This window comes from Lontra canadensis, unplaced genomic scaffold (genome assembly GCF_010015895.1).
Source record: "Lontra canadensis isolate GAN:19392208 unplaced genomic scaffold, GSC_riverotter_1.0 scaffold1, whole genome shotgun sequence".
Lineage (NCBI taxonomy): Eukaryota > Metazoa > Chordata > Mammalia > Carnivora > Mustelidae > Lontra > Lontra canadensis.
This window is the reverse complement of record NW_022630995.1, coordinates 41,272,186-41,294,557: the sequence shown is the minus strand read 5'-3', so window position 1 is coordinate 41,294,557 and position 22,372 is coordinate 41,272,186. Positions and strand designations below refer to the sequence as shown.

The window sequence follows — 22,372 nt, the reverse complement described above, 5'->3', positions numbered from 1 at the left end:
CAGAAGAAAGCAGGAGTGGCAATCCTTACATCAGATCAATTAGATTTTAAGCCAAAGACTATAATAAGAGATGAGGAAGGACACTATATCATACTCAAAGGATCTGTCCAACAAGAAGATCTAACAATTTTAAATATCTATGCCCCGAACGTGGGAGCAGCCAACTATATAAACCAATTAATAACAAAATCAAAGAAACACATAACCAATAATACAATAATAGTAGGGGACTTTAAAACTCCCCTCACTGAAATGGACAGATCATCCAAGCAAAAGATCAACAAGGAAATAAAGGCCTTAAATGACACACTGGACCAGATGGACATCACAGATATATCCAGAACATTTCATCCCAAAGCAACAGAATACACATTCTTCTCTAGTGCACATGGAACATTCTCCAGAATAGATCACATCCTCAGTCCTAAATCAGGTCTCAACCGGTATCAAAAGATTGGGATCATTCCCTGCATATTTTCAGAACACAATGCTCTGAAGCTAGAACTCAATCACAAGAGGAAATTTGGAAAAAACCCAAATACATGGAGACTAAACAGCATCCTTCTAAAAAATGAATTGGTCAATCAGGAAAATAAGGAAGAATTGAAAAAATTCATAGAAAGAAATGATAATGAAAACAGAACCATTCAAAATCTGTGGGACACAGCAAAGGCAGTCCTGAGAGGAAAATATTTAGCAGTACAAGCCTTTCTCAAGAAACAAGAAAGGTCTCAAATACACAACCTAACCCTACACCTAAAGGAGTTGGAGAAAGAACAACAAAGAAAGCCTAAACCCAGCAGGAGAAGAGAAATCATAAAGATCAGAGAAGAAATCAATGAAATAGAAACCAAAAATCAATAGAACAAATCAACAAAACTAGGAGCTGGTTCTTTGAAAGAATTAATAAGATTGATAAACCCCTAGCCAAACTTATCAAAAAGAAAAGAGAAAGGACCCAAATAAATAAAATCATGAATGAAAGAGGTGAGATCACAACCAACACCAAAGAAATACAGACAATTATAAGAACATACTATGAGCAACTCTACGCCAACAAATTTGACAATCTGGAAGAAATGGATGCATTCCTAGGGACATATAAACTACCACAACTGAACCAGGAAGAAATAGAAAATCTGAACAGACTCATAACCAGTAAGGAGATTGAAACAGTCATCAAAAATATCCAAACAAACAAAAGCCCAGACAGCTTCTGGGGGGAATTTTACCAAACATTTAAAGAAGAACTAATTCCTATTCTCCTGAAACTGTTCCAAAAAAATAGAAATGGAAGGAAAACTTCCAAACTCATTTTATGAGGCCAGCATCACCTTGATCCCAAAACCAGACAAGGATCCCATCAAAAAAGAGAACTACAGACCAATATCGTTGATGATACTCTCAATAGATGCTGAAAAAGCATTTGACAAAATACAGCATCCCTTCCTGATCAAAACTCTTCAAAGTATAGGGATAGAGGGCACATACCTCAATATTATCAAAGCCATCTATGAAAAACACACCGCAAATATCATTCTCAATGGAGAAAAACTGAAAGCTTTTCAGCTAAGGTCAGGAACATGATAGGGATGTCCATTATCACCACTGCTTTTCAACATAGTACGAGAAATCCTAGCCGCAGCAATCAGATAACAAAATGAAATTAAAGGCATCCAAATTGGCAAAGAAGAAGTTAAACTATCACTCTTCACAGATGAGATGATACTATATGTGGAAAACCCAAAAGGCTCCACTCCAAAACTGCTAGAACTTGTACAGGAATTCAGTCAAGTGTCAGGATATAAAATCAATGCACAGAAATCAGTTGCATTTCTCTACACCAACAACAAGACAGAAGAAAGAGAAATTAAGGATTCAATCCCATTTACAGTTGCACCCAAATCTATAAGATGCCTAGGAATAAACCTAACCAAAGAGACAAAGAATCTATACTCAGAAAACTATAAAGTACTCATGAAAGAAATTGAGAAAGACACAAAGAAATGGAAAAATGTTCCATGCTCCTGGATTGGAAGAATAAATATTGTGAAAACGTCTTTGCTACCTAAAGCAATCTACACATTTAATGCAATCCCTATCAACATCCCATCCATTTTTTTCAAAGAAATGGAACAAATAATCCTAAAATTTATATGGAACCAGAAAAGACCTCGAATAGCCAGAGGATTATTGAAAAAGAAAGCCAAAGTTGGTGGCATCACAATTCCAGACTTCAAGCTCTATTACAAAGCTGTCATCATCAAGACAATATGGTACTGGCACAAAAGCAGTCACATAGATCAATGGAACAGACTAGAGAGCCCAGAAATAGACCCTCAACTCTATGGTCAACTAATATTCAACAAAGCAGGGAAGAATGTCCAATGGAAAAAAAGACAGCCTCTTCAATAAATGGTGTTGGGAAAATTGGACAGCCACATGCAGAAAAATGAAATTGGATCATTTCCTTACACCACACACAAAAATAGATTCAAAATGGATGAAGGACCTCAATGTGAGAAAGGAATCCATCAAAACCCTTGAGGAGAACACAGGCAGCAACCTCTTTGACCTCAGCCACAGCAACATCTTCCTAGGAACATTGCCAAAGGCAAGGGAAGCAAGGGCAAAAATGAACTATTGGGATTTCATCAAGATCAAAAGCTTTTGCACAGCAAAGGAAACAGTAAACAAAACCAAAAGACAACTGACAGAATGGGAGAAGATATTTGCAAGCCACATATCAGATAAAGGGCTAGTTTCCAAAATATATAAAGAACTTATCAAACTCAATACCCAAAGAACAAATAATCCAATCAAGATATGGTCAGAAGACATGAACAGATATTTCTACAAAGAAGACATCTAGATGGCCAACAGACACATGAAAAAGTGCTCCATGTCACTTGGCATCAGGGAAATACAAATCAAAACCACAATGAGTTATCACCTCACACCAGTCAGAATGGCTAAAATTAACAAGTCAGGAAATGACAGATGCTGGCAAGGATGCGGAGAGAGGGGAACCCTCCTACACTGTTGGTGAAAATGCAAGCTGGTGCAACCACTCTGGAAAACAGCATGGAGGTTCCTCAAAATGTTGAAAATAGAACTACCCTATGACCCAGCAATTGCACTGCTGGGTATTTACCCTAAAGATACAAACGTAGTGATCCAAAGGGGCATGTGCACCCGAATGTTTATAGCAGCAATGTCTACAATAGCCAAACTATGGAAAGAACCTAGATGTCCGTCAACAGATGAATGAATAAAGAAGATGTGGTATATATACACAATGGAATACTATGCAGCCATCAAAAGAAATGAAATCTTGCCATTTTCGACGACATGGATGGAGCTAGAGGGTATCATGCTTAGCGAAATAAGTCAAGCGGAGAAAGACAACTATCATATGATCTCCCTGATATGAAGGAGAGGAGATGCAACATGGGGGGTTAATGGGGTAGGAGAAGAGTAAATGAAACAAGTTGGGATTGGGAGGGAGACAAACCATAAGTGACTCTTAATCTCACAAATCAAACTGAGGGTTTCCGACAGGGATGGAGGTTGGGAAAAGGGGGGTGGGGTTATGGACATTGGGGAGGATATGTGCTATGGTGTGTGCTGTGAAGTGTGTAAACCTGGCGATTCTCACACCTGTACCCCTGTGGATAAAAATATATTATATGTTTATAAAAAATAATAAAAATAAAATAAATTTTAAAAAAAGAAAAGAAAAAAATTGTAAGTGCATTTTATTTTAAGATCACGATCAGCATTTTGCGGATGAGAAAAGTGAAATTTAGAAAGTATGTCTCTTCAAATCCAACATACAATATCTGGCCTAGATAGAAAGATATACTATCACCATTGAGGAAGATAATTGAGATTACTTAAAATGATAAACTTTACTGTTTAGGGTTTTTTAAAAAGTTTGTCACAGATTCAGATTCTTTTAAAATATATACCTATTTTGTGTAAAGAGAATGCACTGAGAAGTAAAAAGAAAGTGATATATCAGTGCTACCAACTAATGGCTATAATATCATCACCTTATTTATGCACAATGAAGCAGCATGCAATATTTAAATAAATTTAAATAAATTCCTATTGATTTATTATTAAATGAATTCCTCTAACAAACAGTGTGTTTTGAAGGTTGCTAGCAGAAAAGTGTTGCACTACATGGAAGTAATCAGAAAATATGATCTAAAATTCTGCTTTCAGGAAGCTATAACAGTAAGTATTGAGCATTAGCTATTATATGCTATGGATGAATAACAGATATCTACATTTGAAACTAATGGTACACTATATGTTAACTAATTGAATTTTTAAAAGTTAATAAAAAAATAACACTATTTTATAAAACAATATTCCCAGATGGCTCTTTTGCTTTATTTCTTATTTATTTTTTTTTAAGATTTTATTTATTCATTTGACAGACAGAGATCACAAGTAGGCAGAGAGAGGCAGGCAGAGAGAGAGAGGAGGAAGCAAAGCAGGCTCCCCACGGAGCAGAGAGCCCGATGTGGGGCTCGATCCCAGGACACTGGGATCATGACCTGAGCCGAAGGCAGAGGCTTTAACCCACTGAGCCACCCAGGCGCCCCGGCTCTTTTGCTTTAAAATACTCACTTTGTAATGAGAGTCATTACTTTTGTCTAGCCAGTTCTTACATCACTGTTTATCCTTTCCCTGCTTTATCCTTTCCCAGTATCAATAAAGGTTCACTTGGGTTACCTAGAAGCCATGAGAAAGTTTGTAATAGATCTGGTTGGTTTTCACCAGCAATTTGACCACCCTGAGCACAGGGAAGTCTATTGATAAAGGCTTTATTGCAATAAATTGCAAATACATGGATGATTTTGAAATCTCTTTCTTGAGGTCTTGTTTCATGATAATAAATTTAGGGTGACTTATTGGAATGAATGTTATTAACATATTTTCATAGTTCCAAGTACATGGAATTGTAAAATAGATTAATGAATGTGGCATTATTGACAACTGTCCTCATTTTGAAATTAAATTACAGTGTACTGAGCTGAGGAGGCAAAGCAGATTTGGGATTATGAGTGAAATAATTTAAAAAGTCTTAGGGGTATGAGCAGACTGTTGGGTAATTCAGTAGAAAAATGTCAACTGATTGAGATTCTGTGTTCCCTGATTTCAGAGAGAAGTTAGGATAAATAAGTAACACGAGGAGACTAGGAAGCCAAACATAAGTGATGATTTTGTGCCAGAGTGTGTATACATCTGTTTATCTTCCTGCTTTACCACTAAGGTTGCTCCTAGAGGAAAGTTTAAATATGTGTTGGAGCTAATCTCTGTGGATTACACAAGAAACCACAACCTACAGCTCTCCCTGAAACACCCCTTATGATTTCAATGTAATTTGGTTTTTGCATTTTTAGAAATAACAAAATACTTTGCAAACTCATCTACTTTATTATTTCTACAAGTTACCACCACAAGTGAGTCAGCTGTCTCCACATTTTAACACAGTGACAGTCACAGAGGAATGGAGGAATGAGTAGAGTTATCAATATATGTGCTTTTAAGAAGTATGACAGGGTAGCAGCTATTTCCAGGATCCAAAACATGGGTCAAGCAGCTGTGCAGGAAAAGTGATGGAATAAATGACTCATTCCAGAGGAGTTCTATAACATATTAGTTCTATAATGTATCTTCAACACCCAATTACCTGCTTTGATCTAAAGATAAGGATTTACAGGTAAGGTCCCATTTATGATTTGACTGGTAGGGTCTGAATCATATTTACTATTGTTTTGACTGTTACTTGAAACCTATAGTAGTACTTGGGATATGTGTTGTGTATTCTGTGAACATGTGCTATTTTTAGATTATATATTTCCTGTCTCGAGCCCCTGTTAATTTGTTTGTTTTTGTTTATTTGTTAGTGGTTTCAGTAAATGGGTATATCTGAAAAATTGCAACGCCACTATTAAAATAAGTTATTATAATATATAGCATGTAATTGCACATTCCTCCTTTGAATCCGACAGAGTTTCACCATATCCTTAACAATTTGGGAAAAACATGCTATTATTTTTCTTTATAAAATTTCTCCTGTTAGGCTGTGAAGGTTGTCATCAGCAGTTACTCCTCTGAAGGCTTTGTCAAAAGAGTTGAAAAAATTGGAAAGGTGTGACTGAAGCTGTTTGCTGAATATAAAGAAAAGAGCATTGAAGTACAATTCACACTCTTACTTCTCCTTCTATGCTTTCAGATGTTTGACATTTGAAAATTTTGCTTCTAGCAGAGATGCCCTATATAATTCTCACTTTAAGGAACAAGTTGCTTTTATTATTTTTTTTATTACTCTACCATTCAGATATTTACATTTAAATTAAATTCAATATCATTTAAAAATAATCAAAAGTGCAGCCAGTGTTCAATTCCTGGGCTAAATAATTTTAGAAAGCTTTGTGTTATTGAACCTACAGGATTTTTCTGTAGTTTCAGCTCTTTCTTTCTGTGATTTTTCCCATTAGTCATGTAAGTGACTGCAATATAACAGACATTGAGGATAAAGGAGGACTGAATAGAACAATCCTTGTCCTCATGAAGTTGAGAATCTAGCAAGGGAGTCAAACAATTCAATCATTAAGAGACAATTTATTGAGTGCCTGGCCTAAGATGAGCACAACAAAACCCCAGCCCAGAGGAATAATTTTAATGGGAAAGATAGATAATAGGTAAGCCAACTTAAAAAAAAAAAAAAAAATCGTACTGGTTTTTCTTTAATAGTGATGCATATTTGAACTAAATAAGACACATTTTAAAAAGAGCAGTGATTGAGAAGAGGTTTTTTAACTGAGTGGTCCAAAAAGGCCGCTCTGAAAAAGTCTGTTTTGAACAGATTTCTGAATAATATCAGCTATGAATAATATCAGCTATGAAGATCTCAGGGATGGGTGATTTTTCCAGTCAAAAAACTGTAAAGACTCCAAAGTCACAATACAGCTGTAAGTTTCTCTAATAAAGTAAGTTCTGACAAAGAATGAGAAGAAATAACTAAGCAGGTTTGAAAGAAAAGGGACAGACTTTCTATGGAATTAATATTTAATTTAAGCTCTAAAGGATAAGTAGAACTTAGTTACAATCCCCAAATTCAAGAAACTCACCTTCCGCAAGACAAATACATAAACAAGTACGTATGCCAAAAACATTAACAAAAATACAATACGGCAAAATTCTGGTGACGCTGATATACCTAATGAAAGATCATAAACAAGGTGTGGGTAGCGAAGAGTGTGTGGGAATGTTGGTAAGAACAGTGGGGAAGAGTCATCCCTGAACATGTTCTTAAATGAAGCAATTCTTGTGTTGTGTTTTAAAGAGTAAATTGGAGTTTGCCTAAGTGATTAGAGAAGGATGCCTCAGCTTATGGAAGTTCAAAGCCATAAAGATGTGAAAAACTACTGCAGATATTTTCATGTATATTTGTTGTTGCTTCTAGTAATGGTGATCTAAAAACTCCTACTTAAGGACAACTAAAATCCAGACAAAATAGCTTTTAAAGTTAAAAATACCAGAATGATTATAAAAATAAGTGAGGGATTACTGGGCCAAGATATGAAATACAATGACAACCTAGAGATATATGCCCTGAAGCCATTTTTGCTATGAGAGCATTTGAAACTGCTAAAACACACTGAGCTGTGTTTTTAATAGACTCCTGATACTAGAGAAACAAAATACAAAATCCAGCAGCAATCAAATTTGAGGACTTTGTTACAACCCAAATTTAAGTTGAGATCCCCAAAGCACAAGGAGAAGCAGAAATAAGACTATAGCCTACCTTGCCTTCTGTGTAAACTGAGAAAGTCAATCACTGAATTTGGAGTATGATTGTCTTGTACAGTCTCAGATATAAGAGAAAATCCTGCTAAGGAGGACCATACTATTATTATAGCTCCTAATTATCCCTACTCAATAAGAGTCTCAAATATAATGTCTTGGACATAGCAAAATGTAACAAAGCACACAAAGAAAAACCATTAACAAGATTTGATAGACAAAATGGAATTAAGTATGATATTAAAATGATCAATAAAGATTGTAAAATGGCTTGATTACTCTGCTCAAAGAAATGAGAGGGGCAGCAAATTGAACAAAAAACTGAAACTAAAAATGATTTTGAGAAAGTTTTTATAAATGAACTAAATGGATACTCTAGAACTTTAAAGATATGACAACTAATTTAAGATACAACAGGGGTGCCTGGGTGGCTCACTTAATTAAACCTCCAATTCTTTTTCTTTTTTTAACACCTTAATTTTATTTTATTTCTTTCATTTTGGCTCAGGTCATGATGTCAGGGTTGTGAAACAGAGCCCTGAGTTGGTCTCTGTGCTGAGCCTGGAGCCTGCTTAAGATTCTTTTTCCCTCTCTTTCTACCCCTCCCTGTGCTCTCACTCTTTCTCTCTCTCTCTCTCTCGCTTGCTAATAAATAAATAAGTAAATATATAGATAAAAGACAAAGCAAAATAAAAGCAGATTATGAAAATAAATATAAAGATTTTGAAATGAAAACAAGTTCAAAATAAAATAGAGAAGACCTACAAACCTAAAAGTTCATTCAGAAAATCTACTATTAAAGAAGTCAGTATGACACAATGTTAAGATATCAAAAGATTTGAGCATGTACTTTGCAGAAAGGGTAATCTAAATGGTCACTCATATATAAAAACTGTTTACCTTTATTATGAATCTGGAATTAAATTAAATTAAATTAAATTAAATTAAATTAAATTAAAATTAAATTAAAACCTAGAATGGCATACTATTACACACTCACCATATTGGGCAACAGTAAAAATGTCTTGCAAGAATGTGAAAGAATGATAGTGTCCATATTTTGCTGGTAGGAGTACGTATAATAAAAACATTTGAGGTAAGTTGGATGATACTTAGAAAACTTAAAGATAAAAAAAAAATTTGGTCAATTCCTAGAAATACAACATGAAACTAAATGAATTTTTTCACCAGGATATGCAAACAGATGATTATAGTTATTTCATTCATAACAGCAGATCAGTAGTGGTATATTTGCACAATGTTACATTAAATATAGAATATTAACAAACTGGGAGGAGGGGCTAGGTTGTTATCAGAAAGAGGTCTTCTATGGTGCTGATTATGTTCTATTTCTCAAAATCTTTAAGTTAAAAAAGTTTTCAAATTTATATCTAGATAGATAGATAGATAGATGATAGATAGATAGATATACCGGAAGCTGCAATTCTAGGCTAAGACCAGGCTTTAAAGGGCTTTTTTATAGTCTACTAAATACTTTAAACCATTCATTATATCATACCTCAGTGTTCAAATCTCCATTTGTTTCCTCAGTTCCCTAATATTTATCTTAAGGTGACCTGATCCAGACTTTTGGTCACCTTTGTCTAAATATTTCTATTTTAACAAAATCCTTTTTAACACTCAGAGACTAAAACTTAGAAAAATACTCTGATTGTCATCTCACTAGAGTGGAAAATATATAGTTACCCATTAACTAATGATATCCATGTCTACATTAGATCCATGACATTTTTAATTCTTGGGAGCTTTTGGTTAAATGAATTTTCTAAGCTTCCTTTAAATGAAGCTTTAAGCCATCACCACATGAATAAAATTAAAGAACTAAATGAAAACAAGCCAAGTATTTACAGAGTAATAGAATGTGCAGTGGAAAGAGTACAATTCTGAAATCATAAAGCCTAAATTAGTGTGATGCATCTTTACTAGCCATGTAATCATAAACCAGTTATCTAAATGTGTTAGCCTCAGTTTTTTCACCCATGAAATGGTGATGATAATACTTATTATGCAGAGTTGTTGTGTGGATGTAATGAAGCATGGAGCATGATAGTCTCATATTCCATGCTAAAATGATAGCTATTTTTATACTTATAATAATTCTAATAATAGTAATTAAATTGTTCAAAATGATAATATTCATTTGTATTGAGGCATTGTATTGACTATTCATAGATACATTTACCAAAATAAATTTCATTTTACTTTACCCCCTCTGAGGATATATATTCCCTAATTCAATATGAATCTCATTATGAATAATAATTATCATAATAAATATGCTGATTTTTCTTCTATTTATTTTTAGGGAAGTATCCTTTACTGTTGAACATAAAGAAACTTAAGCAAGTCTGTCTTGTTCAAAATTTGTATGCTGCTTTCTTATGAAACTATATTATAGAGTTGTATGAAATAAATTCATGCAGTTAAGACATTTATGTTTGAAAAACTGGGTGGTGAGTTTAGTATTTCAAAAGAAGATTTTAAATTTAAACCTTAAAACTGAACTCTTTCAGCCTTATTTATAGACCATCCTTCATGCTTCATAAGTATTCCTTCATTGTAAACTAAGTAATAGTTTTTGTCACAGTGTATATAACTAAAATGGATTTTATATTCTATTATTTCAGAGTTAGTTGCAGTTTCTACTTCCTTTTTTGAAAAATAGATTAATTCTACAAAAAGTTTTTTCCAGCTTTATTGAAAAATAATCAACGTATTATAATTTGTAAATTTAAGAAATGATTTCTTATAACATTGCAAACTTTTAACATTGTGTAAATTTTGTACAATTTGATAAATTGATATACATCTATATTGCAAAATAATCTACATAAGAATGTTAATACATCTACTATCTCATATAGTTGCCACTGTTTTTTATGCATGTATGGTAAGGAATTTTAAGATCTACTCTCTTAGCAACTTTCATGTATATAGTACAGTAGAGATAAACTTCAGAGGTATTGTGTGTTTTGTTCCAGACCACCTCAATAAGGTGATTATCTCAATAAACTAAGTCAAATTATTATTTTTTTTGGTTTCCCAGTGCATATAAAAAATTATGTTTCCCAGTGCATATAAAAAATATACACTATACTGTACTGTTCAAAAACATTATGTCTTTAAATAAAAACAATGTATATACCTTAACTAAACTAGTTCTAGTTTTCAGTGGGTCATAATTACTGATCACAGATCACCATAACAAATACAATAATAATGAAAAAATTTGAAATATTGCAAGAATTATCAACATGTGACAGACACAAAATGAACATATGTTGTTGGAAAAATGGTGGCAGCAGACCTATTTGATGCAAGATTGCTATAAACTTTCAACTTGTAAGAATGTGATATATGCAAAGTTTAATAAAGGGAAGCACAATAAAACAATGTATGTGTATATTATTAACTATGATCATCATGCTGTACATTAGATCCCCAGAACTTTTTCATATTATAGTTGCAAGTTTGTACCCTTTGACCATCTTACTCCACCCCAGGCCCACCCCTTGTCAACTCAACTCTAAGTTTCCATTAGTTTGCCTTTTCTTCAGATTCTGTATGTAAGGGAAATCATTATATATATATATATATAGAGAGAGAGAGAGAGAGAGAGAGAGAGAGTCTTTGACATATTTCACTTAGTATAATACCTTCAAGATCCACCCTTGCTGTTGTAAATGGCAGTATTTCTTAATTTTTCATGGTTAAGTAGTATTCCATAGTATATATTTACCATACTTATTTTATTCATTCATCCATTGATGGATACTGAAGTTATTTCCATCACTTGCTTAGAGTTAATAATTTTATAATGAACATAAGAGTGCAGATATGTCTTCGAATAGTGACTTCATTTCCTTTAGATATATACCTAGATGTGGGATTACTGAATCATATGGTAATTTTACTTTTAATAATTTGAATAATCTCCACACTGTTTTCCATACGAATTTATATTCCTATCACAGTGTGCATAAATTCCCCATTTCCCCAATAGTTACCAAAATTTTTTAGTTTTAATTTTTTAATTTTTTTTAAATTTTTAGTTTTTAATTTTTAATTTTAATTTTTTAGTTTTTAATTCTAATAGGTAGTAATATCTTGCTGTGTTTTTCAGAGGTAAACAACAACAACAACAAAATGACTTTGCCCTGATTTTTTATGTTGAGCACTTTTTAATGCTCCTGTTGGTCATTTATATAACTTCTTTGAAAAAAAAGAAAAAGTCTATTGAGATCCTTTTGCTATTTTTATAATTAGATTTTTTTTTGCTATTTGTATATGTTGATTATTAATCTCTTTTCAGATATAATATTTATAAGTATTTTTTTTTCCATTCTGTGGATTGTGTTTTCATTCTCTTCTTTTTTTTTTTCTCTTTTTTTTTTTTTTTTTTTTGCAATGCAGAAATTTTAGTTTGATGTAATCCCATTTATTTATTTTTGCTTTTTTTGCTTGTGCTTTTGGTCTGGTATCCAAAAAACTACTGGGAAGACCAATGTTAAGGAGAATTTTTCCTATGTTTTCCTTTAGGAATTTTACAGTTTTGTGCATCACATTTAAGTCTTTAATCTATTTCAAGTTAAGATTTATGAGTGATATAAGATAAGGGTCAAGGTTCATACTGTCTTATGTGACTATTCAGTTTTAAAGATCATTTATTGAACAGACTATCTTTTCCCATTATATATGTTGGCCCCTGTCAAATATTAGGTGACTGGATGAAAGGATTTATTTCTGGACTCTCAATTCTGTTCTACTCTACTTGTTTATTGGTCTGTTTTTATGCCAGGAGACTTTATTGTTTTGAGCATGAGGGCTTTGTAGTATAGTTTCAAATCAGGAAATGTAATTTCTCTTCTTCATTCTTTCTCAAAACTGCTTTGCTTATTTGTTGTCTTTTATAGTCTCATATAAATTTTAGGATTCTTTATTTACTTCTGTAAAAAAATAACATTGGATTTTTGATAGGAATTGAATTTACAGATTGTTTTGGGTAGTATGACATTTTAACAATGTTAATTCTCACCATTCATAAATATGGGCTATCTTTCCATTTGTGTCTCCTTCAATTTCTTTATCAATGTCATAGTTTATGGGGTACAGATCTTTCATCTTCTTTGTTAAATCTTTTCCTAAGTATTTTATTATTTTTGATGCTATTGTAAATTAGATTGTTTTCTTTATTTTTTCAGATAGTTCATCATTAGAGTGTTAAAATGTTCCTATCTTGTGCTTACTTTGGCAGCACATATACTAAAATTGGAATGATGCAAAGGAGATTAGCGTAATCATTGAACAAGGATAACATGAAAAACTGGGAAACATTCCATATTAAACAAAACAAAACAAAACAAAACTCTTGTCTTTTATATATTGATCTTGTATTTGGCAACTTTACTAAATTTGTTTATTCTGATATTTTTTTTCATGAAATTTTTAGGATTTTTTAACATGTAAGTTCATGTTATCTAGAAAAAGAAAATTTTACTTCTTCCTTTTTTTTTTTTTTTTTTTTTTGGATGCCTTTTATTTCTTTGTGCTCCTTGTTTCTCTGGCTAGGACATCCAGTACTAGGTCAAATGAGAGTAGTGAAAGTGGACACACTTGTCTTGTTTCTGATCTTTAAGGGGAAAACTTTCAAGCTTTTTTGATTGAGTATGAGGTTAGCTCTGGGCTTGCAATATGTGTTTTATTTTTAATGGATTTTTTTAATTAATTTTTAAAATTTTTTTATAAACATATAATGTATTTTTATCCCCAGGGGTACAGGTCTGTGAGTCACCAGATTTACACATTTCACAGAGCTCACCATAGCACATACCCTTCCCAATGTCCATATCCCCACCATCGTCTCCCAACACACCTCTCCCCAGCAACCCTCAGTCTGTTTTGTGAGATTGAGTCTTTTATTGTTTGTCTCCCTCCAAATCCCATCTTGTTTCATTTATCTTTTCCTACCCCCCAAACCCCCTATGTTGCATCTCCACTTCCTCATATCAGGGAGATCATATGATAGTTGTCTTTCTCCAATTGACTTATTTTGCCAAGCATAATACCCTCTAGTTCCATCCACTTTGTCACAAATGGCAAGATTTCATTTCTTTTGATGGCTGCATAGTATTCCATTGTACATATATACCACATCTTATTTATTGATTCATCTGTTGAAGGACATTTAGATTCTTTCCATAGTTTGACTATTGTGGACATTGCTGCTATAAACATTCAGGTGCACATGCCCCTTCGGAGCACCATGTTTGTACCCAGGAATGCAATCACTGGATCATAGGGTAGCTCTATTTTCAGCTTTTTGAGGAACCTCCACACTGTTTTCCAGAGTGGCTGCATCAGCTTGCATTCCCACCAACAGTGTAGGAGGGTTCCGTTTTCTCCTCATCCTTACCAGCATCTGTGATTTCCTAACTTGTTCACTTTAGCCATTCTGACAGGTGTGAGGTGGTATCTCATTGTGGTTTTGATTTCTATTTCCATGATGCCAAGTGATGTGGAGCATTTTTTCATGTGTCTGTGGGCCATCTTCATGTCTTTTTGCTGCAATGTCTGTTCATGTCCTCTGCCCATTTCTTGATTGGATTATTTGTTCTTTGGGTGTTGAGTTTACTAAGCTCTTTATAGATTTTGGATACTAGCCCTTTATCTGATATGTCATTTGCAAATATCTTCTCCCATTCTGACAGTTATCTTTTGGTTTTGTTAACTGTTTCCTTTGCTGTGCAAAAGCTTTTGATCTTGATGAAATCCCAATAGTTCATTTTTGCCCTTGCTTCCCTTGCCTTTGGCGATGTCCCTAGGAAGATGTTGTTGCAGCTGAGGTCAAAAAGATTGCTGCCTGTGCTCTCCTCAAGGACTTTGGTGGATACCCTTCTCAATTACCCTCCTTCATCCATTTTGAGTCTATTTTCATGTGTGGTGTAAGGAAATGGTACAATTTCATTTTTCTGCATGTGACTGTTCAATTTTCCCAGCACCATTTGTTGAAGAGGCTGTCTTTTTTCCATTGGACATTCCTTCCTGCTTTGTCAAAGATTAGTTGACCATAGAGTTGAGGGTCTATTTCTTGGCTCTCTAGTCTGTTCCATTGATCTATGTGACTGTTTTTGTGACAGTACCACACTGCTTGATGATGACAGCTTTGTAATAGAGCTTGAAGTCTGGAATTGTGATGCTACCAACTTTGGCTTTCTTTTTCAATATTCCTCTGGCTATTCAAGGTCTTTTCTGGTTCCATATAAATTTTAGGATTATTTGTTACATTTCTTTGAAAAAAAATGGATGGGATGTTGATAGGGATTGCATTAAATGTGTAGATTGCTTTAGGTAGCATAGACATTTTCACAATATTTGTTCTTCCAATATAGGAGCATGGAACATTTTTCCATTTCTTTGTATCTTCCTCAATTTCTTTCATGAGTATTTTATAGTTTTCTGAGTATAGATTCTTTGTCTCTTTGGTTAGGTTTATTCCTATGTATCTTATGGTTTTGGGTATAATTGTAAATGGGATTAACTCCTTAATTTCTCTTTATTCTGTCTTGTTGTTGATGTAAAAAAATGCAGCTGATTTCTGTGCATTGATTTTATATCCTGACACTTTACTGAATTCCTATACAAGTTCTAGCAGTTTTGGAGTGGAGCCTTTTGGATTTTCCACATATAGTATCATCTCATCTGCAAAGAGTGATTGTTTGACTTCTCCTTTGCCAATTTGAATGCCTTTAATTTCTTTTTGTTGTCTGATTGCTGAGGCTGGGACTTCTAGTACTATGTTGAATAGCAGTGGTGATAACGGACATCCCTGCCGTGTTCCTGACCTTAGCGGAAAAGCATTTAGTTTTTCTCCATTGAGAATGATATTTGCAGTGGGTTTTTCAGAGAGAGCTTTGATAATATTGAGGTATGTGCCTTCTATCCCTACACTTTGAAGAGTTTTAATCAGGAAGGGAAACTGCACTTTGTCAAATGCTTTTTCAGCATCTATTGAGAGTATCATACGGTTCTTGTTCTTTCTTTTATTAATGTATTGTATCACATTGATTCATTGCAGATGTTGAACCAACCTTTCAGCCCTGGAATAAATCCCACTTGGTCGTGGTGAATAATTCTATTAATGTACTGTTGGATCCTATTGGCTAGTATTTTGGTGAGAATTTTCACATCTGTGTTCATCAAGCATATTGGTCTGTAGTTCTCTTTTTTGATAGGATCCTTGTCTGGTGTTGGGATCAAGGTGATGCTGGCCTCATAAAAAAGAGTTAGGATGTTTTCCTTCCATTTCTATTTTTTTGGAACACTTTTTCAGGAGAATAGGAATTAGTTCTTCTTTAAATGTTTGGTAGAATTCCCCTGGAAAGCTGTCTGGCCTGGGGCTTTGGTTTGTTTGGAGATTTTTGATGACTGTTTCAATCTCCTTACTGGTTATGGGTCTGTTCAGGTTATCTATTTCTTCCTGGTTCAGTTGTGGTAGTTTATAAGTCTCTAGGAATATATCCATTTCTTCCAGAGTGTCGAATTTGTTGGCATAGAGTTGCTCATAGTATGTTCCTATAATTGTTTGTATTTCTTTGGTGTTGGTTGTGATCTCGCCTCTTTCATTCATGATTTTATTTATTTGGGTCCTTTCTCTTTTCTTTTTGATAAGTCTGGCAAGGGGTTATCAATCTTATTAATTCTTTCAAAGAACCAGCTCCTAGTTTCGTTGATTGGTTCTATTGTTTTTTAGTTTCTATTTCAATGATTTCTCGTCTGATCTTTATGATTTCTCTTCTCCTGCTGGGTTTAGTCTTTCTTTGTTGTTCTTTCTCCACCCTTTAGGTGTAGGGTTAGGTTGTGTATTTGAGACCTTTCTTGTTTCTTGAGAAAGGCTTATACTGCTAAATATTTTCCTCTCAGGACTGCCTTTGCTGTGTCCCACAGATTTTGAACTGTTGTGTTTTCATTATCATTTCTTTCCATGAATTTTTTCAATTCTTCCTTATTTTCCTGATTGACCAATTCATTTTTTAGAAGGATGCTGTTTAGTCTCCATGTATTTGGGTTCTTTCCAAATTTCCTCTTGTGATTGAGTTCTAGCTTCAGAGCATTGTGGTCTGAAAATATGCAGGGAATGATCCCAATCTTTTGATAATGTTTGAGACCTGATTTATGACTCAGGATGTGATCTATTCTGGAGAATGTTCCATGGGCATAGAGAAGAATGTGTATTCTGTTGCTTTGGGATGAAATGTTCTGAATATATCTGTGATGTCCATCTGGTCCAGTGTGTCATTTAAGGCCTTTATTTCCTTGTTGATCTGTTGCTTGGATGATCTGTCCATTTCAGTGAGGGGAGTGTTAAATTCCTCTACTATTATTGTATTATTTTCAATGCATTTCTTTGATATTGTTATTAATTGGTTTATATAGTTGGCTGCTCCCACGTTCGGGGCATAGATATTTACAATTGTTAGATCTTCTTGTTGGACAGATCCTTTGAGTATGATATAGTGTCCTTCCTCATCTCTCATTATAGTCTTTGGCTTAAAATCTAATTGATCTGATGTAAGGATTGCCACTCCTGCTTTCTTCTGATGTCCATTAGCATGGTAAATTGTTTTTCACACCCCGCCTTTAAATCTGGAGGTGTCTTTGGGTCTAAAATGAGTTTCTTTTTGATTTTTTTTTTTTAATTCATTCTGATACCCTTTGTCTTTTGATTGGCACATTTAGGCAATTTACATTCAAAGTAACTATTGAGAGATATAAATTTAGTGCCATTATATTGCCTATAATGTGACTGTTACTGTATATTGTCTCTGTTCCTTTCTGATCAACTACTTTTAGGGTCTCTCTTTGCTTAGAAGACCGCTTTCAATATTTCCTGGAGAGCTGGTTTGGTGTTTGCAAATTCTTTCAGCTTTTTTTTTGTCCTGGAAGCTTTTTAATCTCTCCTTCTATTATCAATGATAGCCGAACTGGGTATAGTATTCTTGGCTGCATGTTTTTCTCATTTAGTGCTCTGAATATATCATGCCAGTTCTTTCTGGTCCTCCAGGTCCCTATGGATAAGTCTGCTGCCAATCTAATATCTTTACCATTGTATGTTACAGACTTATTTTCCCTAGCTCCTTTCAGGATTTTCTCTTTGTCGTTAAGAGTTGTAAATTTTACTATTAGGTGATAGGGTGTGGACCTATTCTTATTGATTTTGAGGGGGGTTCTCTGCACGTCCTGGATTTTGATGTTTGTTCCCTTTGCCATGTTAGGGAAATTCTCTCCAATAATTCTCTCCGATATACCTTCTGTTCCCCTCTCTCTTTCTTCTTCTTCTGGAATCCCAATTATTCTAATGTTGTTTCATCTTATGATGTCACTTATCTCTCAAATTCTCTCCTCATGGTCCAGTATTTGGTTGTCTCTCTTTTGCTCAGCTTCTTTATTCTCTGTCATTTGGTCTTCTATATCACTAATTCTTCCTTCTGCCTCATTTATCCTCACAGTGAGAGCCTCCATTTTTGATTGCACCTCATTAATAGCTCTTTTGATTTCAACTTGGTTAGATTTTAGTTCTTTTATTTCTCCGGGAAGGGCTTTTATCTCTCCAGAGAGGGATTCTCTAATATCTTCCATGCATTTTTTGAGCCCAGCTAGAACCTTGAGAATTGTCATTCTGAACTCTAGATCTGTCATATTACCAATGTCTGTTTTGATTAGGTCCTTAGCCTTCGCTACTGCCTCTTGTTCTTTTTTTTTGTGGTGAGTTTTTCTCATTGTCATTTTGTCCAGATAAGAATATATAAAGGAACAAATAAAATGCTAAAAGTGTGGGAAAGACCCCAGTAATATGTGCTTTAACCAAATCAGAAGAGACCACAAATCATGGGAGAAAGAAAGGGGATAAAAAAGAAGTTCAAGGGGGAAAAAAAAAAAAAAGTTATAAAAAAAGAAAACAAGGAAAAAATAAAAAAAAAAAAAATATATATATATATATATATATATATATTAGACTGGCGACTAGAACAGGGTCACTCACTTAATTTGGGGAGTATTTTGGTCTCTCAGAAGAAACTAGCTCCCAAAATTTTAAAGGATGAAAAACATATATAAGCGTAGGCACAACGAAGGGATGGAATAAGCCTATAAAGATGGTGAAAAAAAATTTAATTTCTAAAAAAAAGCTGATAGAGCAAGTTGGTTGGGGCAATAAAGAAAAAGAAACTGGAGAGAATTTTCCCAGGCTGGACACTAGAACAATACTGGAGCTAGATTTAGGGTATATTTTCATCTATTAGGAGAAGTTGTACCCAAATTTTTAGAAGAAAAAACTGTATGTGTGAAAAAAATATATATTTAGATACAATGGAGGATAAAATATTACTATAATAATGAAGGTTCAAAATAGATTATTATTTTTTTTTTGTAAGGTATTGTTAAGATAAACTAGTTAAAAAAAAAGTTAAAAGAGGAAAGGGTCAAAGTTAAAAAAAAAAAAGCAGAAGAAAAAAGAAAAAAAAAATTAACTGCCAGACTAAACAATCATGGGGAGAAAGCCATGAATTCCTTGCTTTGCTTTCTCCTCCTCTGGAATTCCGCTGTTCTCCTTGGTAAGTGAAGTTGGTCTTGTCTGGGTTTCTTATTGATATTCTGGGGAGGGGCCCATTGTATTGATTCTCAAGTGTCTGCCCAAGGTCGATTTGTCCTGCCCTTACCAGGGGCAAGGCTAAGTAATCCAGGAGCTTTTGTTCCCTGAAGGCTTTCTGTAGAGTTCTGGAGGATGGGAATGATAATGGCGGCCTCCCAATCTCTGGCCAGGAGAAGCAGAAAGCTCAGGGCCTGCTCCTCAGTGAGCCCTCAGAGAAAAGTGCTCAATCACTCCCATCTACCCGGCCTCTGGCCACGCTTGCAGAAAAGGCCTCAGTCACTAGCGCTTGGAGAAAATCCCTAGGTCACTCTCATCTCCCTGGCCTCTGGCCGTGCTTGGAGAGAAGTGCTCAATCACTCCCATCTCCCTGGCCCCTGGCTGTGCTCCGAGCTCACCTGCCTATGCCTGGTTCAAGGTAGCCCTGGGTTGAGAGCTCACTCCTCAGCTTTGTTGCTATAGCCGGTTTCCCCACTCTAGTACCTGTGAGCTCTGCAACACTCAGACACCCCTCGTCCTTCTGTGACCCCGTAGGAACTGGGGCTATGCTGACCCTGCATTGGCTTCACTCTGGTTTAGCCTCTGGGGTGATGTTCCTCAGTGGATCAGACTTTTAAAAAGTCCTGATTTTGTGCTCCGTTGCTCTGCCGCTTGCCGGGAGCAGACCCCTCCCCCCGCGGTCTACCTTCCCATCCTTTGGGTTCACTTTTCCACTGGCCCTAGCTTTCAGAAAGTGGTCAATTTTCTGTCCTAGAATTGTTGCACTCCTTCTCTTTGATCTCCCATTGGATTTGTAGGTGTTTGCAATGGTTAGATAAGCTATCTAGCTGATCTCCTGCTACCTGATGTCATCTCAGCCTGTTACTTCTCTGCTATCTTGACTCTTCCCATGCAATATGTGGTTTTTATTATGTTGATGTGTATTCTTTCTGTACCCAGTTTGGTGAGTATTTTTGTTATGAAAGGATGTTGAATTTTGTCAAATGCCTTTTCTGCATATATTGAGTTGATCATATGATTTTTATTGATCATTCTATTAATATAATGCATCACATTTACTGATATGTGCTAGTGAATTCAGTTTTGTAGCATTTTGTAGAGAATTTTTACATTTTTATTTATCAGGGATATTATCCAGTAGTTCTTTTTTTGCTGCTTTGTTTTGTTTATTTCTTGTAGTGCCCCTGTCTGGTTTTGATATCAAGATAATGCTGGCCTTGTAAAATGAGCCTCAGAGTATTTCAACATCTTCAACTTTTTGGGAAGAGTTTTAAAAGTATTTGTATTATTTCTTCTTAAAATGTTTGGAGAATTCACTGTGGAAATCATCTGATTCTGGACTTTTATTTGTTAGAAGGTTTTTATTACTGATTCAATCTCCTTACTCCTTATTGGTCTGTTCACATTTTTTATTTCTTTATGATTCAGTCTTGATAGGTTGTATATGCCTAAGAATTTGTCCATTTCCTCTAGGCTTTTTGATTCGCTGGCATTTAACTGTTCATAATAGTGTCTTTTATCCTTTATATTTCTGTGGTATCTATTATAATGTCTCCTTTTTCATTTCTGATTTTATTGAGTCCTCTCTCTTTTTTCTGAGTTAGTCTAGCTAAGTCTTATTAATTTTATTTACCATTTATTTATTTACTATTTAAAAACCTCCTAGTTTTTTTAATTCTATATTTCATTTATTTCTGCCCTAATTTTTATTTTTTCCTTCCTTTTGCTACTTTTGAGTTTACTTTCTTCTTTTTGTAGTTTTTTTGAGCTGTTATATTAGGTTCATTATTTGAAATCTTTCTTTTTGATATATATTTTTTTATGGCTATAAATTTTCCTTTTATAACTGCTTTGCTACTTCTCATAATTTTTTGGTATTTTTTTATTTTTATCAAGATGTATTTTTATTCCCACTTTGTCTTCTTTTTTTGATTTCTTGTTTGTTTAAAAATGTGTAAGTCCGTCTATTTGTAAATTTTCCAAATTTCCTTCTGTTATTGATTTCTAGTTTCATATTCTTTGGCTGGAAATATTCTTGATATGCCTTATACATTATTGATTTTTTTGGGACTCTTGCTTTGTGGTTTAAAATGTGATCTATCCTAGAAAATTTTCCACGTGTGTTTGAGAAGAATATTTATTATGACGCTATTGGATGGAATATCCTGTAAATATGTAGGTTCATTTGACATAGTTTTTTGTTTGTTTGTTCGTTTGTTTTGTTTGTTTGTTTGTTTATTTGAGAGAGAGCAGGGCAGAGAGGAAAGGGCAGAGACAGAGGGAGAAGACCCCCTGCTGAGCAGGGAGACCAATGTGGAACTCTATCCCAGGACCCTGGGATCACAACCTGAGCCAAAGGCAAAGGCTTTACTGACTGAGCCACCCAGGTGTCCAGGCATAGTGTTTAAATTCACTATTTTCTTATTGATTTTCTGTCTGGATGATCTATCCATATGTAAGAGTGGGGTATTAGTCTCCCCAGATACTATTGTATTCCTGTTTATTTCTCCTTTTTGTTTTGTTAGTATTTGTTTTATATATTTATGTGGCTCAATATTAGGTACATGATATTTACAATTATTGTATTGATGAACTGATGACACTTTTCTTATTGTGTAATGACCTTCTTTGACTCCTGTGGTGATTTTTAGCTTAAGTAAACCCTATTTTGTCTATTATAGTTATTGCTACCCTTGTTTTCTTTTGTTATCATTAGCTTGGAATATCTTTTTCCATCCCTTTACTCTCTGCCCATGTGTGTCCTTAAAGCTAAAGTGTTTCTTTTATATGCAACATGTTGGATCTTGTGTTTTTAGTTTGTTTTTTAATCTATTCTAGCCATTCTATGCCTTCTAACTGGATGATTCCATTCACTTACAG

At 34.3% G+C, this 22,372-nt stretch overlaps 1 non-coding gene across 1 annotated transcript; it reads left to right on the top strand.

Moving 5' to 3' along the window:
* Positions 1–13,086: 13,086 nt before the first annotated feature.
* On the top strand, positions 13,087–13,193 carry LOC116871731. Its single transcript, XR_004383495.1, has one exon. It is a non-coding gene; the product is annotated as a U6 spliceosomal RNA (small nuclear RNA).
* Positions 13,194–22,372: the final 9,179 nt, after the last annotated feature.